Here is a 20,638-nt window from a genome sequence, read left to right on the forward strand (position 1 = left end):
GTGTGTATAATTGGCTTTTTAAGGTGTGACAGAGTGAGGGGAGGAGATGGTGGAAAGTGTGCGTGTGAGCGTGTGTGTTTGTGTGCTGGAAAGCAATGAAATAGTATTTAAGGTTGAAATAGTAAGGTGCGTATTTATGTGCTTGTGTTCTGTTAGCCAGAGAGGGGATGTGTGCAAAGTGTGGCAGTGGATTGCTTGAGCAGCAAGGACAAACCTGCTTTGTGTGTGAGTGTGTGTGAGTGTGTGCGTGTGTGTGTGTGTGTGCATGTGTGTGTGTGTGTGTGTGTGTGTGTGTGTGTGTGTGTGTGTTTGTATGGCTATACTTGTGAGGACCACTGTGATTATAAGACCAACGTAGTGAGGACATTTTTGACAAGTGAGGACATTTAGGCCAGTCCTCACAAGTTTTTCATTCTAAAGGCCTCTAGAGGGTTTATATAGGCATCTCTCAAAGTTTCAGAGAGGTCCTCACAAATATACCAAAAATGATTTTTTGTGTGTATTTTCATTTAAATTCAATACACACACTTTTTACTCACTACCGCCACCTATTGATTTCTGAAATATTTTTGTTCCAACAAAACTGAAACTATAGAAAACAGTCTCATGGGCTTATTAGAAAGTAAAACAATGATGTATTTTTTATTATATCTAATATTTGTCTAAGTTTAACTTTTTTAACAAACATCTTGTTATGAAATAGAACTTGTTATGCAAACCCAAATCTGGAATATGGCCTCAGACCCACCCGAAATTACACCTTAAATCAAACCACTAAATAAAAAACCTAAAATAATTTAGTGAAGTACACACTTATTCCATTTGTGACATATTGAGGTTTTAGTTGTCATTTCATAGCTCCACATTTGTAATTTGAAGTGCACATTTCTAACATTAAGCAAAGCTCTCTGTGAGTATTTTTACTGAGTAATGTTTTATATTCTATTGTATACTTCTGATGGAACTATTATTTACTATTATATTTAGGGCATCAGTCTCATCTTTTCCATAAGGACACAAGGACAGAGGTGGCAGAATAAATGTGCACTCAATTGTATTAGTGTTACTTTTGAAAAATATGACATGTAAAAAAAAAAGAGTCCTTGAATAAGAGTAAATATGTACGTAGTGGGGCAGCCCGGTAGTCCAGTGGTTAGCACGTCGGCTTCACAGTGCAGAGGTACCGGGTTCGATTCCAGCTCCAGCCTCCCTGTGTGGAGTTTGCATGTTCTCCCGGGCGTGGGTTTTCTCCGGGTGCTCCGGTTCCCTCCCACATTCCAAAAACATGCGTAGCAGGCTGATTGAACACTCTAAATTGTCCCTAGGTGTGAGTGTGAGTGCGAATGGTTGAACGTTTCTGTGTGCCCTGCGATTGGCTGGCAACCGATTCAGGGTGTCCCCCGCCTACTGCCCGAAGACAGCTGGGATAGGCTCCAGCACCCCCGCGACCCGAGTGAGGATCAAGCGGCTCGAAAGATGAATGAATGAATGAATGTACGTAGTGAAAGAATCACAAGTACTGAGTAATTGGTGAGGAACTTCTTATTTATATTTTCAAACTACCACATTAAATAGAAATAGGAAAGTGCAATTAAATTAAAAAAGTTAAAGCTGTAAGCATATTTACGCCCTCAGGCATGTCGGAGTTCTCATTGTAACATACATTCAGTCATTTTCCGATCCGTTTTATCCTCACAAGGGTCACGGGGGGTGCTGGAGCCTATCCCAGCCGTCTTCGGTCAGTAGGCAGGGGACACCCTGAACCGGTTGCCAGCCAATCGCAGGGCACGCACAGACAAACAACCATCCGCGCTCACACTCACCACCGAGGGACAATTTCAATTAGCCTGCCATGCATGTTTTTGGAATGTGGGATCTGGAGAGAACCCACACAGACCTGGGGAGAACATGCAAACTTCACACAGGGTGGCCGGAGCTGAAATTGAACCTGGTACCTCTGCACTGTGAGGTCAACACGCGGACCACTAGTTCACCAGGCCGCTCCCCAGAAAATCCATCCATCCATCCATCATCTACCGCTTATCCGGGGCCGGGTCGCGGGGGCAACAGCTTTAGCAGGGAAGCCCAGACTTCTCTCTCCCTAGCTACTTCTTCCAGCTCTCTCCGGGGGATCCCGAGTCGTTCCCAGGCAAGCTGGGTGACATAGTCTCTCCAGCGTGTCCTGGGTCTTCCTCTGGGTCTCCTCCCGGTGGGACATGACCGGAACACCTCACCGGTGAGGCGCTCAAGAGGCATCCGAATCAGATGCCCAAGCCACCTCATCTGGCTCCTCTCGATGTGGAGGAGAAGCGGCTCGACTCTGAACCCCTCCCGGATGACTGAGCTTCTCACCTTATCTCTAAGGGAGAGCCCGGACACCCTCCGGAGAAAACTCATTTCGGCCGCTTGTATCCGGGATCTCGTTCTTTCTGTCACGACCCATAGCTCGTGACCATAGGTGAGGATTGGGACGTAGATCGACCGGTAAATTGAGAGCTTCGCCCTTTGGCTCAGCTCCTTCTTCACCACGACAGACCGATACAACGTCCGCATCACAGCAGACGCTGCACCGATCCGCCTGTCGATCTCCCGCTCCCTCCTACCCTCACTCGTGAACAAGACCCCAAGATACTTGAACTCCTCCACTTGGGGTAAGATCTCTTCTCCGACCCGGAGGCGGCACTCCACCCTTTTCCGACTGAGGACCATGGTTTCAGATTTGGAGGTGCTGATTCTCATCCCAACCGCTTCACACTCGGCTGCGAAACGCTCCAGTGAGAGTTGGAGAGCCCCGTTTGAAGGAGCCAACAGCACCACATCATCTGCAAAAAGCAGGGATGCAATACTGAGGCCCCCAAAACGGACCCCCTCAACGCTTCGGCTGCGCCTAGAAATTCTGTCCATAAAGGTTATGAACAGAATCAGCGACAAACGGCAGCCTTGGCGGAGTCCTACCCCCACTGGAAACGATTCCGACTTACTGCTGGCAATGCGAACCAAACTCTGACATCGGTGGTATAGTGACTGAACAGCCCGTATCAGGGGGTTCGGTACCCCATACCCACGAAGCACCCCCCACAGAACTCCCCGAGGGACATGGTCAAACGCCTTCTCCAAGTCCACAAAACACATGTAGACTGGTTGGGCGAATTCCCACATACCCTCAAGGACCCTGCTAAGGGTGTAGAGCTGGTCCACTGTTCCACGGCCGGGACGAAAACCACACTGCTCCTCCTCAATTGGCGGCTCGACTTCCTGACGGACCCTCCTCTCCAGCACCCCTGAATAGACCTTACCAGGGAGGCTGAGGAGTGTGATCCCTCTGTAGTTGGAACACACCCTCCGGTCCCCATTTTAAAAAGAGGGACTACCACCCCGGTCTGCCAATCCAGAGGCACTCTCCCTGTTGACCACGCGATGTTGCAGAGGCGTGTCAACCAGGACAGCCCCACAACATCCAGAGCCTTGAGGAACTCCGGGCGGATCTCATCCACCCCTGGGGCCCTATCACGAGGAGCTTTTTAACCACATCGGTGACTTCAACCACTGAGATAGGAGAGCCCACCTCAGAGTCCCCAGGCTCTGCTTCCTCCAAGGAAGGCGTGTTGGTGGAGTTGAGGAGGTCTTCGAAGTACTCTGCCCACCGGTTCACAACGTCCCGAGTCGAAGTCAGCAGCGCCCCATCCCCGCTGTACACGGTGTTAGTGGTGCACTGCTTCCCCCTCCTGAGACGTCGGATGGTTGACCAGAATTTCCTCGAAGCCGTCCGGAAGTCGGCTTCCATGGCCTCGCCGAACTCTTCCCACGCTCGGGTTTTTGCCTCGGCGAACACCGAAGCCGCGGTCCGCTTGGCCAGTCGATACCCGTCAGCTGCCTCTGGGGTCCCACAGGCCATAAAGGCTCGATAGGACTCCTTCTTCAGCTTGACGGCATCCCTTACTGCTGGTGTCCACCAGCGAGTACGGGGGTTGCCGCCACGACAGGCACCAACCACCTTACGGCCACAACTCAGATTGGCCGCCTCAACAATAGAGGCACAGAACATGGGACTCGGACTCAATGTCCCCCGTCTCCCCCGGAACATGGGAAAAGCTCTGTCGGAGGTGGGAGTTGAAACTCCTTCTGACAGGGGATTCCGCCAGACGCTCCCAACAAACCCTCACTATACGTTTGGGTCTGCCAGGACGGACCGGCATCTTCCCCCACCATCGGAGCCTACTCACCACCAGGTGGTGATCAGTTGACAGCTCCGCCCCTCTCTTCACCCGAGTGTCCAGAACATGCGGCCGCAAATCCGATGATACAACTACAAAGTCGATCATCGAACTGCGGCCTAGGGTGTCCTGGTGCCAAGTGCACATATGGACACCCTTATGCTTTAACAAGGTGTTCGTTATGGACAATCCGTGACGAGCACAGAAGTCCAATAACAAAACACCACTCGGGTTCTGATCGGGGGGGCCGTTCCTCCCAATCACGCCCCTCCAGGTATCACTGTCATTCCCCACGTGAGCATTGAAGTCCCCCAGCAGAACAAGGGAGTCCCCAGCAGGAGTACTCTCCAGCACACCCTCCAAGGACTCCAAAAAGGGTGGGTATGCTGAGCTGCTGTTTGGTGCATATGCACAAACAACAGTCAGGACCCGTCCACCCACCCGAAGGCGGAGGGAGGCAACCCTCTCGTCTACCGGTGTGAACCACAATGTACAGGCACTGAGCCGGGGGGCAATGAGTATGCCCACACCTGCTCTGCGCCTCTCACCGTGAGCAACTCCAGAGTGGAAGAGAGTCCAACCCCTCTCGAGAGAACTGGCACCAGAACCCAGGCTGTGTGTGGAGGCAAGTCCGACTATATCCAGTCGGAAATTCTCTGCCTCACACACCAGCTCGGGCTCCTTCCCTGCCAGAGAGGTGACATTCCATGTCCCAAGAGCTAGCTTCTGCAGCCGAGGATCGGACCGCCAGGGTCCCCGCCTTTGGCTGCCGCCCAGCTCACATTGCACCCGACCCATTTGGCCCCTCTCATGGGTGGTGAGCCCATGGGAAGGGGGACCCACGTTGCCTCTTCGGGCTGTGCCCGGCCGGGCCCCATGGGTGTAGGCCCGGCCACCAGGCGCCTGCCAACGAGCCCCACCTCCAGGCCTGGCTCCAGAAGGGGGCCCCGGTGACCCGCGTCCGGGCAAGGGAAACCTAGATCCATTTACTGTATTCATCATTGGGGTCTTTGAGCCGTGCTTTGTCTGGCCCCTCACCTAGAACCTGTTTGCCATGGGTGACCCTGCCAGGGGCATAAAGCCCCGGACAACTTAGCTTCTAGGATCATTGGGACACACAAACCCCTCCACCACGGTAAGGTGACGACTCACGGAGGGCCCCAGAAAATCCAATTCATTTTATTCTGCTTTGGACATTGAAACTGGAAAATATGACTTGCATTCAATAAGTAAAGAATTCCAATTCCAAGAAACCAAGAAACGATTAAATTCCATATTAGAGTTTGGAATTATGTTGCTTTAAAAACAATTGTAAATTTTTAAGTCAGTTTAAATATACTGTGTGTGCGGTTGTGTTTGTGAACATATATATAATTTTATTTGCTGTAATTATTTTAGGAGTATGTGACATTGGTGATCCTCGTTACTCAAATACTGTATGTAGATATTGCTCAAAATTTATCATGCTCTCCTTCACATCAGACCTCAAAGTTCACAAAGGCTGTGGGAACTTTGATAATTGACTTAATCATTGGCCATGAAGGGGAGCGGCTGTTACCTGCTCCAAAACGAAGTTTTTGCAGCACCCCTCCCCCCAGACATGAGTTTGTTTACATTTCATTTAGCAGAGCTGCGCAGAAGCCAGCCACAACGCTTTGCAAGAAAAAAATGAGTTAGGTACTGTATTGCAGAAGTGTCCCCAGCATATCCAATTTATTTCATTCAGCTTTGGACATTGAAACTGGAAAATATGACTTGCATTCAATAAGTAAATAATTGTTTCATCTAAATTCCATATTAGAGTTTGGAATTATGTTGCTTTAAAAACAATTGTAAAATTGTAAGTCAGTTTAAATATACTGTGTGTGCGCGGAGTATGTGACATTGGTGAGCCTAGTTACTCAAATACTGTATGTAGATGTTGCTCAAAATTGATCATGCTCGCCTTCACAGCAGACCTCAAAGTTCAAAAAGGCTATGGCAATTTTGATAATTGACTTAGTCATTGGCCATGAAGAGGAGAGGCTGTTACCTGCTCCAAAACGAAGTTTTTTCTGCACCCCTCCCCCCAGACATGAGTTTGTTTACATTTCAATTAGCAGAGCTGCGCAGAAGCCAGCCACAACGCTTTGCAAGAAAAAAATGAGTTAGGTACTGTATTGCAGAAGTGTCCCCAGCATATCCAATTTGTTTCATTCTGCTTTGGACATTTCAACTGGATCATTATGATTTGCATCCAATAAGTAACAACAGTAAGTATTCTTTAGTAAGAAATCATGTTTGCGTTGCTCAATCAGTCTTGATAACAGAATTTCCTTATGTGGGACATGACTACGGTACACGTCCTTTATGAACATGCAAGTGTGTTAACAAAATACATGTGTAAGAACACATGCAGTAAAATGCAAAAATATATGCCCCAACAACACAAATAACACAAAAACGGCAGTATACAGTACAGGTATATGAACAAAATACATTATAACAAGAGTAGTCACAAAATGAGGGCTCTTTGCTCCAAAGTGAGACCTATAACAGCTGGTGGCTTTTCTTTCCAATCACTCACTATCTCGAACTTGACCTCCCCTCGATCACCACCCAAGACAGCGTTGCTCAGCTGATGTTGTGCAACAAATGTCTGAAGGCATCCACGGGGCCCTTCAAAGTCCTCCATGCCCATAGCGCGATGGAACTCGCCTTCTCTCTGATTAGCGCTCCAGTTAGCACAAATTGTTTTCAAATCTCTAAATGACCTTTTCAAATCTCTAAATTACCTCGTGCCACCTTACCTCGCTGACCTCATCTGGTCTGCGGACCAGACATTATTAGAAGGACCAAGAACTAAACTGAGGCTCAGAGGGGATGGAGCCTTTTCTGTTGCTGGTCCCTCTCTCTGGAATGACCTCCCACTGAACATTCGGCAAGCCTCCTCGCTGCCCATCTTCAAAACGCGCCTCAAAACTCACTTGTATTCTTTGGCATTTGACTCACCATGACTTAGATTTGTTCTTGGTTTTGCTGTTCGGTGCTTTCTACCGTATTTATTACAGACTGCGTTACTGTTTGTTGCATATGTTAAATTGCTCCATGTAAAGCACTTTGTATGCAGCGATGGCTGTTTGAAAGTGCTCTATAAATAATGTTGAGTTGAGTTAGCATGATAGCAGGTCAAGCATTCCAGGAAACGTTCATTTACTCTACAGTCCGTCGAGCCACAAGCAACTTGCTTTGAGCATCTAATCGGATGCATTCCATGTTCTCTTCCACAGTCATTACCATTCCTTTGTTTGGATGCAACGATCGACAGGACGTAAATGTAAATGAATGGAATAGAAAGTCGTTCACGATTCCAGTAAACTCATGCTAATAGAGAGATTCTGCTGTTTTTGTGCCAAAGAGAGTAAAAAGTGGTGCAGACAGTTATTCCGCGGTATCGAACGGGACTTGCTTGAGTTTGCTCTAATTCGAGCTTCCGTATGGCTTCCAGGTTCCATTTATCGGAACGTTCGTCCGTTGTTATGAATCGATCACTAATGTAATATCCATCCATCCATATTCCACCGCTTATCCAAGGTCGGGTCACAGGGGCAGCAGCTTTAGCAGGGAAGCCCAGACTTCCCTCTCCCCAGCCACTTCTCCTAGCTCTTCCCGGGGATTCTGAAACGTTCCCAGGCCAGCTGAGTGACACAGTCTCTCCAGCGTGTCTTGGGTTGTCCCCGGGGCCTCCTGCCGGTGGGACATGCCCGGAACACCTTTAAAACTCATTTCGGACGCTTGTATCTGGGATCTCATTCTTTCGGTCACGACTCATTGCTCATGACAGTAGATGAGGGTTGGAACGTAGATCAACCGGTAAATTGAGAGCTTCGCCCTTTGGCTCAGCTCCTTCTTCACCACGACTGACCGATACAAAGCGTGCAGAGCAAGCAGCAGCCGCTTCACCGCTGCGCCTGTCGATCTCTCATTCCCTCCTGCCCTCACTTGCAAACAAGACCCCAAAATACTTAAACTCCTCCACTTGGGACAAGATCTCCTCCCCGACCCGGAGAGAGAACTCCACCCTTTTCCGACTGATTTTCATCCCAACCACTTCATACTCAGCTGCGAAACGCTCAAGTGAGAGTTGAAGGGCCCTGCTTGAAAGAGCCAACAGTCCCACATCATCTGCAATAAGCAGAGATGTAATACTGAGGCCACCAAAATGGACCCCCATCAACACTTACATTGCGCCTAGAAATTGCCAATGTCCGTAAAGTTTATGAACAGAATCGATGACAAAGGGCAGCCTTGGCGGAGTCCAACCCTCACTGGAAACGATTCTGACTTACTGCCGGTAATGTGAACCAAATTCTGACATCTGTGGTGGAGGGACCAAAGTGCCCGCATCAGGGGATTCGGTACCTCATACTCCTGAAGCAATCATATAATGTAATATCGTACTCAAATGTGTAATGCATAGATTTTTATTCTGGGTGAGGGAATTTTCGTTTGACAGAAGTCCATAGATGGCAATACTTACTGTAATTATGTTTCATTGAACAATTATAATATTTAAGTCTGGTTTAAAAAATATGAACAGGTATATACATTTGTGTTATTACAGTTGCTGAAACATATAGATGTTGCTTGAAATTTATCATGCTCCCCTCAAAACAGACCGCAGAGTAAAATAAAAGTTAAAGGCTGAGCAATTTTAGTTTATCGTTGGCCATGAAGGGGGGAGGGGCTGTTCCCAGCTCCAAACCCTCGCAGTTGCACTGTTTGAACCTAGTTTATTCAGCTCCCCTCCCCCACACTAGTTTGAGCACGTGATCAATTAGGAGCGCGGTTCATACAGCAGCAACAAAGCTTTGCAAGAAGAGTTGAGTGTTGCAGTCGTGTCCCCAGAAAATCTAATTCGTTTTATTCTGCTTTGGACATCGAAACTGTATAATACGAATTGCATCCAATAAGTAAATAATAATGATGTTTCATCACAATTCCATATTAGCATTTGGGAATAATGTTGCTTTCAGAACAATTACAATATTTTAAGTCGTTTTTTAAATATGTGTGTATGTGTATATACTGTATATATATACAGTATGTATATACACACCCATGTATATATGCTGTGCTCATTTTAGGAGTACATGACATTGGTGTAAACAAGAGTTCATAAAATATGTTGATATTGCTTGAGATTTACTATGCCCCACTTCAAAACGGACCTCAGAGGAAAAGTGAAGGAGTTTTGGTTATGAAGGGGCGGGGCTGTTTTCACACCCCAAAACGTCACAGTTACGTTGCAGGAAACGAGTTTCTACAGCTACCCTCCCCCACATCACGCTCGCTGACCATCAATTAGGAAACGCGCGCTTTGCTACCTGCACAAAAGGAAGGCGTTGAGAAGAGTGAGCGTACGAGTCAGCATCATCGAGAAAACCCCAGAAAGTGACAAATACTTCAGAATTAAAGCAGGTAAGACACTCAAGTTTTGAATATTTTCTTACAAGTTAGTTATTCTAAGTAATTCGGGCAGGCTCAAAGGTTCGTGTTATATCAGCATTAGAGTGAAACCAACTATATGAATAACTCTACTATGCTGTACCTAAGGAGATGTCACCAAGATAGAAAGTTTCCTCTCAAACAATAAACTTTCAATAGGCCGTCAGACACACAATACAGCGCCACAGAATAGGCCGTTGGTGTGGTAAAATCAAGTTTTAACACCCCCCCCCCCCCCCCCCCCCGCCGTCGTCTCGCCGTCGTCGTCGTCGCCATTTTAGTTGAGCAGAAAATTATTTGCAAATGACCCAGCGTCTTTCGCCGCCATCTTAGTTGAGCAGAGAATTAGTTGCAAATGGAACCAGTGTCTTTCCATATACAGAAAGTAACTGCAAAAAGACGATGTAAAATACCAAGCAATTTACAGATAACAAAGTGGGTTGAACGAAATATTATACTGTGAACCATTATCAACACAAAAGTTAAAATAAAATAATAAATAAATAAAAAATAATAATAAAGGTTAAATGTGTAGATCACCAAAACCTATGCATTTTGGGCTGAAAAACCCCCCACTTATATGAGGAGAGATGCATATTTTCTATGTTTGTTAAGCTTTCTACTATTTTATGGGGACATTTTGATGATTTTTTTTGTGGCAACATACATTGTCACTGTCATCAACCTTTGCGATTTGTAACCACACTCGCTCATCGTTTATTGATCCCAAATATCCTTATTGGCAAAGCCGAATTAGTGGTGATTGAAACTTTGACTTTTCAAACGTCAAACCAGTTATTGGCCCAGGCTTATAAAAACACACTAGTGATGCATTCTCAGCATGAATCTTAACCTTATCATACTCATATCAACTTAGTGATTAGACGTTAATCGGCAAATTAGTGGATGAATGTTGATGTAATTCAAGGAGAAAAAAAATGCTCTGGCGTGCAGAGATTTAGTGAATATGCGTTCATTTTAGTCGCCACATACTAAGAGAAATTTCCTCTTCTGGGAATATACTGTAATAGGATGAACGTGGAAGGAATTCAAACAAATTTGATTAAAAAGTACACATGATGCGTTCAAAGAATTAATGTAAATATTGTAATTATATACAGAAATTGCATCTTAATAGGTGTATGAAAAGATTGACCTGGGTACAGCTCACGTGGAAAATTGTTCTCTCCGCACTCTGTGTCGGCCATCATTGTTATTGGATTGCCAAATACTTGGAAATAAGCCTCTCTTTGTGACGCAGATGATTCGCCAAATGTGTAGTGGCAACTAGTACAGTATTAAATTTACATTTATTAAGTTTTTAATTTTCTGAAATATCGATTACTGGTATTGGCAGCCTCCACGATAACCTTAAAATAATGCCGGTATCAGCCTGATACCATTATTTGGTTTCGGCACTTACCTATCTTTGCCAAGCACTGGAAATGAGTGATATAGACATTTTTAAAAATTATAATAAGTCGACTTTTAATTGATTACCCGGTCAGTTTCAAATGCTTTATTTGCCCATATTAAACAAAATAAGTTATTTCTATAAGGTATTTCTGTTTTGCCATGTTAATGTGTTCGATTAATATTTTATCCCACAGAACTATCTTGTCATGTAAGCCTGAATTATCAGTACTATTCTCTAACATCATTAATTGCAATGGTATTTTCTGATCTTTTTTTTTTTTTTTAATAACAGATGGACAATCCCACTGAAGATGGTGATTATTCTGACTCAAGTCTTTTTGGATCAGATGAGGAATACAAACCAACTAAGACATCCTCTGAGTCGAGTGATGACGAGGAGATATTCCATCCAAAGGTAGAAAAATTGTTCTCTTATGATACATCCAGTGAAGACTCTACAAGTCATCAGACATATGAAGCAGAGGAGCACAGTCATGTCTGCAATTCATAAAGAAGGTAACCCATTAACCTATGTAAAAACAAAAGATGAGCAAAGAAGATCCTTCTTTAACCATAAAAGCATTTACAAAAAGGGAAAGCAAACGAGTTTGGCACAGAAGTCATTATTGCTTCTACTGTGGCCAATCAAATTTAAAGATGGCAAGCCAATTGGAAAGGAAACATAAGGAATCACAAAATAAATTCTGTGGGGGGGGGGGGTTTGTGAACACATAACAAAGGAACAAACTACACAATCAACTCTGAGACGGTCCAGTCTCCTACAAAAGGAAAGATGACAGAAGTACAAACGAGCACGAAAGCAACACATTCTACCCGTATGTAATCAACTCTTTTCACGCGTAGCAAGTCTACTCCTGAAGCGTTCACAAGTCCCATTTTATATCGGTGCTGCCCCGCATACTAGCATTTACTCCAGAGTAAATGTTTAAACCACCTCCTGAGTAGGGTTACATTTGCTCCGTTTTAAGCTGTTTTCAGGGGCTACACTGGTGTAACTTTGTACGTGGCAACGCTCGACATGGGGTCAGTCGGCTTTTGGGGTGGGGTGGGGGGGCAGAACGGATGAATGGACATGTCAAGAGTTTTAATTTCTCCATATTTTGTTCCGGTCAGTTGTCACGCAGTATGAGGAACATATATAAATTATATTTAATCCTTGTGTATTTTTAGCCGTTATAAATCAAATGTTTCTTGGGGGAAATAATGCGGCGTAAATTCACTCTAGCACCTAAAGCACTATGAAATGACATACAACAAAAATTTCTACTGTACAATATTACACGATCGATTACAGCATTGTTTTAGATTCATGTTCTTACCATTTCATTTATCAAATGCATTGCCCACACTGGACAATGTAATCTATCAATATAAAAGTTGTTTTTCGAAACCCCTGCTATTCGCGTTCAATAGAGACCAGGCTCGTTCACTGGCTGCCACTGGAATGCACTTGAAGGGGGAAGATAATTTATGGATGATGGTTATTTTGAATCGGGAATCAGTATTTTATTTCTGCCAAATATTTGCATTGGTCTAACAAAATTTAATTGTCGGTTGGTTCACACTGACTAGCATGAAATCATACAAGATGTTCTTGTAACATACCTTTCAAATGTTATATGTTGCCCAGTAAATCTTCTCTATTCTTAATGGAAGCACGAACTTGTATTTAATACATAATACAATGATTTGCATGTCATGTTCAACCTCTATTTAATTGGCTACACTACTATGTTGGAATTGATGGCTGCAACACGTTCCAAACAAGCTGGGACAAGGTGGTTTTGGATGCAGTGCTCTCTGATAGGTCGAAGGTCATGGCCTTTGAATGTTATCTGTTTTTGGCCTTGCCGCTTACATGCACTGATTGGTCCAGATTCTCTGAACCTTTTGATATTATGGACCAAAGATGACGTAATCCCTCAATTCCTTGCAATTATACGTTGTGAAACTCTGTCCTTCAACGATTCAACTTGTGGTGACCCTCACCCAATCTTTGCTTGTGAATTCAGGATAGCTACTTTTTGACCCAATCATGGCACCCACCCATTCACAGTTAGCCTGTTCACCGGTGGGATGTGACAAACAGGGGTTTGATGAGCATTACTCAACATTATTTTTTTTGCTAGCTGTTCCATCTTTTATGGAACGCATTACAGCCATTAAATTCTAAGTTAAATATTATTGGAAAAAATTAAATGTACCAATTTGAACATTGAATGTTGTCTTTTGTAATGCTTCACTTAAATATAGGTTGGACATGATTTGCAAATCATTGTATTCTGTTTTGATTGATGAGCATAATGTCCCAATTTCACTGGAATTGGGTTACTAAATGAATGCCTTGATAGCATATTTTTGTTCAACACTGATTTAGTAAAATGTGTCACTTTGTTCTCCTTTTCATGTGGTGGTATCGACCTTTAGCCCCAAAAAGGGAAAAGCATCTCTCCAAAAGAGGGAAGACTGAATTGGATGGTAAGCTTTGGATGAGGAACTATATCTCTTTTTTCATAATTTAACCAGTTAAAATGCATGCAACGTATTTGACAATGAGTGTCAAATCAGGGATGTCCCATTTCATTGCAGATTCGAGTCCAGGCGGGGACCCTGGCGGTCCGATCCTTGGCTGCAGAAGCTAGCTCTTGGGACATGGAATGTCACCTCTCTGGCAGGGAAGGAGCCCGAGCTGGTGTGTGAGGCAGAGAATTTCCGACTGGATATAGTCGGACTTGCCTCCACACACAGCCTGGGTTCTGGTACCAGTTCTCTCGAGAGGGGTTGGACTCTCTTCCACTCTGGAGTTGCTCACGGTGAGAGGCGCAGAGCAGGTATGGGCATACTCATTGCCCCCCCGCCTCAGTGCCTGTACATTGGGGTTCACACCGGTAGACGAGAGGGTTGCCTCCCTCCGCCTTCGGGTGGGTGGACGGGTCCTGACTGTTGTTTGTGCATATGCACCAAACAGCAGCTCAGCATACCCACCCTTTTTGGAGTCCTTGGAGGGTGTGCTGGAGAGTACTCCTGCTGGGGACTCCATTGTTCTGCTGGGGGACTTCAATGCTCACGTGGGCAATGACAGTGATACTTGGAGGGGCGTGATTGGGAGGAACGGCCCCCCCGATCAAAACCCGAGTGGTGTTTTGTTATTGGACTTCTGTGCTCGTCACGGATTGTCCATAACGAACACCTTGTTCAAACATAAGGGTGTCCATATGTGCACTTGGCACCAGGACACCCTAGGCCGCAGTTCGATGATCGACTTTGTAGTTGTATCATCGGATTTGCGGCCGCATGTTCTGGACACTCGGGTGAAGAGAGGGGCGGAGCTGTCAACTGATCACCACCTGGTGGTGAGTAGGCTCCGATGGTGGGGGAAGATGCCGGTCCGTCCTGGCAGACCCAAACGTATAGTGAGGGTTTGTTGGGAGCGTCTGGCGGAATCCCCTGTCAGAAGGAGTTTCAACTCCCACCTCCGACAGAGCTTTTCCCATGTTCCGGGGGAGACGGGGGACATTGAGTCCGAGTCCCATGTTCCGTGCCTCTATTGTTGAGGCGGCCAATCTGAGTTGTGGCCGTAAGGTGGTTGGTGCCTGTCGTGGCGGCAATCCCCGTACTCGCTGGTGGACACCAGCAGTAAGGGATGCCGTCAAGCTGAAGAAGGAGTCCTATCGAGCCTTTATGGCCTGTGGGACCCCAGAGGCAGCTGACGGGTATCGACTGGCCAAGCGGACCGCGGCTTCGGTGGTCGCCGAGGCAAAAACCCGAGCGTGGGAAGAGTTCGGCGAGGCCATGGAAGCGGACTTCCGGACGGCTTCGAGGAAATTCTGGTCCACCATCCGACGTCTCAGGAGGGGGAAGCAGTGCACCACTAACACTGTGTACAGTGGGGATGGGGCGCTGCTGACTTCGACTCGGGACGTTGTGAACCGGTGGGCAGAGTACTTCGAAGACCTCCTCAACTCCACCAACACGCCTTCCTTGGAGGAAGCAGAGCCTGGGGACTCTGAGGTGGGCTCTCCTATCTCTGTGGTTGAAGTCACCGATGTGGTTAAAAAGCTCCTCGGTGGCAAGGCCCCAGGGGTGGATGAGATCCGCCCGGAGTTCCTCAAGGCTCTGGATGTTGTGGGGCTGTCCTGGTTGACACGCCTCTGCAACATCGCGTGGTCAACAGGGAGAGTGCCTCTGGATTGGCAGACCGGGGTGGTAGTCCCTCTTTTTAAAAAGGGGGACCGGAGGGTGTGTTCCAACTACAGAGGGATCACACTCCTCAGCCTCCCTGGTAAGGTCTATTCAGGGGTGCTGGAGAGGAGGGTCCGTCAGGAAGTCGAGCCTCCAATTGAGGAGGAGCAGTGTGGTTTTCGTCCCGGCCGTGGAACAGTGGACCAGCTCCACACCCTTAGCAGGGTCCTTGAGGGTATGTGGGAATTCGCCCAACCAGTCTACATGTGTTTTGTGGACTTGGAGAAGGCGTTTGACCGTGTCCCTCGGGGAGTTCTGTGGGGGGTGCTTCGTGGGTATGGGGTACCGAACCCCCTGATACGGGCTGTTCGGTCACTATACCACCGATGTCAGAGTTTGGTTCGCATTGCCAGCAGTAAGTCGGAATCGTTTCCAGTGGGGGTAGGGGGGTAGGACTCCGCCAAGGCTGCCCTTTGTCGCCGATTCTGTTCATAACCTTTATGGACAGAATTTCTTGGCGCAGCCGAAGCGTTGAGGGGGTCAGTTTTGGGGGCCTCAGTATTACATCCCTGCTCTTTGCAGATGATGTGGTGCTGTTGGCTCCTTCAAACGGGGCTCTCCAACTCTCACTGGAGCGTTTCGCAGCCGAGTGTGAAGCGGTTGGGATGGAAATCAGCACCTCCAAATCTGAAACCATGGTCCTCGGTCGGAAAAGGGTGGAGTGCCCCCTCCGGGTCGGGGAGGAGATCTTACCCCAAGTGGAGGAGTTCAAGTATCTTGGGGTCTTGTTCACGAGTGGGGGTAGGAGGGAGCGGGAGATCGACAGGCGGATCGGTGCAGCGTCTGCTGTGATGCGGACGTTGTATCGGTCTGTCGTGGTGAAGAAGGAGCTGAGCCAAAGGGCGAAGCTCTCAATTTACCGGTCGATCTACGTCCCAACCCTCACCTATGGTCACGAGCTATGGGTCGTGACCGAAAGAACGAGATCCCGGATACAAGCGGCTGAAATGAGTTTTCTCCGCAGGGTGTCTGGGCTCTCCCTTAGAGATAAGGTGAGAAGCTCAGTCACCCGGGAGGGGCTCAGAGTCGAGCCGCTTCTCCTCCACATCGAGAGGAGCCAGATGAGGTGGCTTGGGCATCTGATTCGGATGCCTCCTGAGCGCCTCCCCGGTGAGGTGTACCGGTCATGTCCCACCGGGAGGAGACCCAGGACACGCTGGAGAGACTATGTCACCCAGCTTGTCTGGGAACGACTCGGGATCCCCCGGGGAGAGCTGGAAGAAGTAGCTAGGGAGAGGGAAGTCTGGGCTTCCCTGCTAAAGCTGTTGCCCCCGCGACCCGGCCCCGGATAAGCGGTAGATGATGGATGGATGGAAAAAACCTTACACCCAAAGAGCAGGCAAAATCTAAATTGGAGAAAAAGACAAGTACTTTTATTTTTTTACGTATAAAATCCACATTGTAAAGCTATCACAAGGTGGTCTTTGTGAGTATCATTAAATTGCAATTTTCATCATATTTAGGGTCTCCCAGAGCAAATTTGAGGAGACCATGGAATGAAGAAGAAAAGGCTGCTGTGGAAAAACACCTGGGGAGACTTATAAAAGGGTGTCAAGCAAGAACAATGCACTGACTGCAAAATGAAAGAGCCGCAGGCCTTGGCTCAAAGAACCTGTAAAGACGTAAAGAACTTCAAGAAAAGATCTGCTTCTCGAGTTCTTCATTTTTAAATTTAAATTTTCTTGCTGGAGTATTTTTTTTTCAATTCTTTTCTACTCTTCCTGAGCAGTGTTGTTAAAAATGTTCTACTTGAGGTGAGATTTAATGTTGACATGTACTTATAAAGTTTTACAATATATTTGATTTAGTTCCGTAAATTAATTGGCCAAAGCATGGGTCACTTTTATTGTAGTAGTAATTGTACAGCAATCAGTTCAAGTTGTGATTGATATATAATGTATAAATGAGGAACTCTGCTTATCTTAAGTTGAAACTATCAAATTATTCATAAAACAGACTACTCACACTTTTTAAAATTAAAATACAAAATGTCTGCTGTGTAATTGCAGGTTAATAAGAGAGGAAAAACTCTGAAGGCCATACCAAAAGTTGATTTGTATGCTTAACTGCAACAAAACCAAAAAAGATAAGATATTTTAACCAAAGTCACAACAGGAGTGAGGACTTTGAATGTGCCCATTCAGAGTCCTCACTCCTGCTATGATTTCAGTTTCAAGTCTACTTTTTATTGCTCTGTTTTTTAAAGAAGTTGAAGTGGGGAAAGTAGTTGGGGTGACATCTAGTGTACAAATCTAAGACTAGTTCCTCTCTAAACCTATCAGAAAGGGTGGTCCTCACTCCCTATCTGGAGTTACCCGGACCTCACAAATATAGTCTTACAGGAATGTGTGTGTGTGTGTGTGTGTGTGTGTGTGTGTGTGTGTGTGCGTGTGTGTGTGCATGTGTGTGTGTTTGTAGAGAAGGAGGGAGAGAGTAGATGAGGCTTATAATTGGGCAGATTTGCCTCCGACTGAGATAATACCCCCTGGGGAAGGTAGACAGAGGGACTAAAGGGAGAGGGATGAAGATGTGGAGGAAGAGCAGAGCTGAAAAAAAGATGGGGAAAATATAGAGGGAAAGCTCGGCTGAGCTAGGAAAAATGAAACGAATGGGAGATGAATAGGGAATATATGGAGTAAGGATGTATATAGGAAAGAAGTCAGAGGGAAAATTTTGGAGGTTAAAGTGAGAAACAATAATGGAAGATTGACAGTTTAGGAGAAGCTTCCAAGGCGAACAACCTTCATTTGCCGGGCAAAGTGACCGTCTTTGGAGGAATATTATCGAAGGCAAGGCTCTGAATAATTTATTTATTTGTTTATTTAGTTATTTAAATTCATTGATTTGATTTTAGGAGCAATTTATTTATTTTGAGTCACTTTTTAGTTGTTAGTTTGATCCCAGGAACCTGAATCAAGAGTTTTATTCAACAATAAAAATATGACCATATTACATTTAGAGTTGCAGGTATTGAATATGTTATTATTTAATAGTTAATCAAAATTCTATGGAATAATTGTGTATTGAATTGGTTCATAAAAAAACAACCAATTGGCTTTTTCTATATAATCTACAGTTTTTGTTTTATAAATTCACACTGCATATGCATTTTTATATAGCATCTATCTTTAGCTATATTATATTATTATTATTATTATTAAATATATAATTATTATTATATTTCTCTAGCAACATTTTCATTTGGGCATTTTCAAACAAATATACATTTAAACTTAGCATTTATTGCATCAAAACCATAAGACATTAATTAAAAAAAGGCTTTAACAGCCTTTCCAAATGTAGTTTCTTCATCATGCAACCGACTTTTATATTGGTGAGCACAGATGCTGCATACAATTTATGGAAACTTAAGCATTATCTATCAATTACGATAACTATTCAGATTTTTCTCTCTCCTCTGGAAAACCTTTTTATCCAGGGTTCCCAGAAGTCTCAAAAACACGGAATTTATGAATTTTTAAATAATACTTGAACTTGGTATCCGGGCCTTCAAGTGTCTGATGTGTGTAACTTCTTTGTCTCACATTTCTACAGCAAAGTGTCATTTGTCGTTTTGATTAAAACACATTGAGTCCGTGAGTCGTCACCTTACCGTGGTGGAGGGGTTTGTGTGTCCCAATGATCCTAGAAGCTAAGTTGTCTGGGGCTTTATGCCCCTGGCAGGGTCACCCATGGCAAACAGGTTCTAGGTGAGGGGCCAGACAAAGCACGGCTCAAAAGACCCCAATGATGATAAAAATAAATGGATCTAGGTTTCCCTTGCCCGGACGCGGGTCACCGGGGCCCCCCTATGGAGCCAGGCCTGGAGGTGGGGCTCATTGGCAGGCGCCTGGTGGCCGGGCTTACACCCATGGGGCCCGGCCGGGCACAGCCCGAAGAGGCAACGTGGGTCCCCCTTCCCATGGGCTCACCACCCATGAGAGGGGCCAAAGGGGTCGGGTGCAATGTGAGCTGGGCGGCAGCCAAAGGCGGGGACCCTGGTGGTCCGATCCTCGGCTGCAGAAGCTAGCTCTTGGGACATGGAATGTCACCTCTCTGGCAGGGAAGGAGCCCGAGCTGGTGTGTGAGGCAGAGAATTTCCGACTGGATATAGTCGGACTTGCCTCCACACACAGCCTGGGTTCTGGTACCAGTTCTCTCGAGAGGGGTTGGACTCTCTTCCACTCTGGAGTTGCTCACGGTGAGAGGCGCAGAGCAGGTGTGGGCATACTCATTGCCCCCCGGCTCAGTGCCTGTACATTGGGGTTCACACCGGTAGACGAGAGGGTTGCCTCCCTCCGCCTTCGGGTGGGTGGACGGGTCCTGACTGTTGTTTGTGCATATGCACCAAACAGCAGCTCAGCATACCCACCCTTTTTGGAGTCCTTGGAGGGTGTGCTGGAGAGTACTCCTGCTGGGGACTCCATTGTTCTGCTGGGGGACTTCAATGCTCACGTGGGCAATGACAGTGATACCTGGAGGGGCGTGATTGGGAGGAACGGCCCCCCCGATCAGAACCCGAGTGGTGTTTTGTTATTGGACTTCTGTGCTCGTCACGGATTGTCCATAACGAACACCTTGTTCAAACATAAGGGTGTCCATATGTGCACTTGGCACCAGGACACCCTAGGCCGCAGTTCGATGATCGAATTTGTAGTTGTATCATCGGATTTGCGGCCGCATGTTCTGGACACTCGGGTGAAGAGAGGGGCGGAGCTGTCAACTGATCACCACCTGGTGGTGAGTAGGCTCCGATGGTGGGGGAAGATGCCGGTCCGTCCTGGCAGACCCAAACGTATAGTGAGGGTTTGTTGGGAGCGTCTGGCGGAATCCCCTGTCAGAAGGTGTTTCAACTCCCACCTCCGACAGAGCTTTTCCCATGTTCCGGGGGAGGCGGGGGACATTGAGCCCGAGTGGACCATGTTCCGTGCCTCTATTGTTGAGGCGGCCAATCTGAGTTGTGGCCGTAAGGTGGTTGGTGCCTGTCATGGCGGCAACCCCCGTACTCGCTGGTGGACACCAGCAGTAAGGGATGCCGTTGGTGAGGTGGGAAGAGTTCGGTGAGGCCATGGAAGCCGACTTCCGGACGGCTTCGAGGAAATTCTGGTCCACCATCCGACGTCTCAGGAGGGGGAAGCAGTGCACCACTAACACTGTGTACAGTGGGGATGGGGCGCTGCTGACTTCGACTCGGGACGTTGTGAACCGGTGGGCAGAGTACTTCGAAGACCTCCTCAACTCCACCAACACGCCTTCCT

General features: G+C 46.6%; 2 protein-coding genes across 2 annotated transcripts in view; one reads left to right on the plus strand and one right to left on the minus strand.

The window, feature by feature from the left end:
• Nucleotides 1-20,638, plus strand: part of LOC127600262 (uncharacterized) — an 83,041-nt gene that overhangs the window by 61,493 nt on the left and 910 nt on the right. The gene's annotated exons all lie outside the window — the stretch shown is intronic.
• The window catches only part of LOC127600226 (CUB and sushi domain-containing protein 3-like), a 782,730-nt gene continuing 763,230 nt past the window's right edge, over nt 1,139-20,638 (minus strand). Inside the window, exon 71 of the transcript XR_007962299.1 lies at nt 1,139-1,720. The gene's annotated coding sequence lies outside the window, so the exon portion shown is untranslated. The remainder of the gene's footprint in view (nt 1,721-20,638) is intronic.

This window comes from Hippocampus zosterae, chromosome 5 (genome assembly GCF_025434085.1).
Source record: "Hippocampus zosterae strain Florida chromosome 5, ASM2543408v3, whole genome shotgun sequence".
Lineage (NCBI taxonomy): Eukaryota > Metazoa > Chordata > Actinopteri > Syngnathiformes > Syngnathidae > Hippocampus > Hippocampus zosterae.